We start from the raw sequence: 1224 nt of genomic DNA on the forward strand, positions 1-1224 counted from the left end.
TCAGACCAGGGACCTTTCCTCTAGGCACTGTAAAAATTCATTAGAAATGTGTCTGGAGAGATTAAGATGAGTATCTGGCTACATCTTGGCCTTGATTGCAAAAGAGCACACTGTCAAGAATCTTAATAACATATTTACTGATGTTCAATTAGATGCTAGAGAACAAAATTGATTACCGTGCTTAAAAATATTTGCTGCCACCTTACAGCAGTGAAAAGTGTTAGCATCCATCATGTATATGGCAACCCCGTTGGCTGAACATCAGTTCCTGCAATCACCCTCCATGCCTTGCAGAAGAGCTGCTAAGTGGATCCAGCCCTGCTTCCTCCTTGCCTTCAGTTTTCCAAGTGTACCTGAGCAGCAGGGACAGGCAAGGCTGTGGAAGTCTGAGAATAAAAGCCCTCTGAAAATATGATGCCCTTCCTGTCCATCTTTGGTTAATGGATGCAACGCTTTTTAACTAGTTCTTGCAAGACAAGCTCCACATTGTCCTGAATGGCTTTCTGCATGTGATTGTGTTTCACATTTTCTGAGCACAAGTGATCTGAATCACAAATGATATCGCAAATGCGATTTAGTCAGGAAAGCAGATACTAGAAGTCCCACATACGCACTTGCTATAACCTACACATGCATTTGCTTCTTTCCCAGCTGCATCCCTCCAGTGTTCCACTGGGTCAGTTCAGGACCTTTGCAGACCCTCATATTTAACTTCTAAGCTCCTATCTGCAGTTGAAACTCCTACTAGTTCCTTAGTGTGCAGACATGGATTTAGTTACATTTTTACTTCCTTTATTAATGCACGGGACACAGTCATTCACTTCCACTGCAACAGCCTAGTCCTCTTGTGTATCAGCAGCAGCTCCCTGCTCTTGCCTTGTTAGCAGATTTCATGAGTACAGTGGATACATGGATTGTGTTGTTGGCACAGGGTCATTAATGAAAATATTAAATAATCTTGATCTCTGAGTTATTCCCAGTTGCCTCATCTAGGAAATCATGTCAACAGTCTGCTATCATGTCTCTTTTGCCCAGTGTTTTGTGTTCTTTAGTGTTACAACCCTGGCCACAATGCTCTCTCTTGCTTATCAATAATTTTCAGCATGGCACTGAACAACTCCTTTACTATTATTAATCCTTTACTATTATTAATACATTTGATCTACGAGGATAAAAGAGGGGAAGAGAGGTGCAAATGAGGGTCAAAGTATTCTACGTACTCAC

General features: G+C 41.7%; 1 long non-coding RNA gene across 2 annotated transcripts in view; it reads right to left on the bottom strand.

Moving 5' to 3' along the window:
* LOC114002120 overlaps positions 1-1224 on the bottom strand; it is a 52128-nt gene that overhangs the window by 40266 nt on the left and 10638 nt on the right. The gene's annotated exons all lie outside the window — the stretch shown is intronic.

Source organism: Pipra filicauda, unplaced genomic scaffold, assembly GCF_003945595.2.
Source record: "Pipra filicauda isolate LSUMZ 115617 unplaced genomic scaffold, ASM394559v2 scaffold176_size3548034_pilon, whole genome shotgun sequence".
In the NCBI taxonomy this organism is placed as follows: domain Eukaryota; kingdom Metazoa; phylum Chordata; class Aves; order Passeriformes; family Pipridae; genus Pipra; species Pipra filicauda.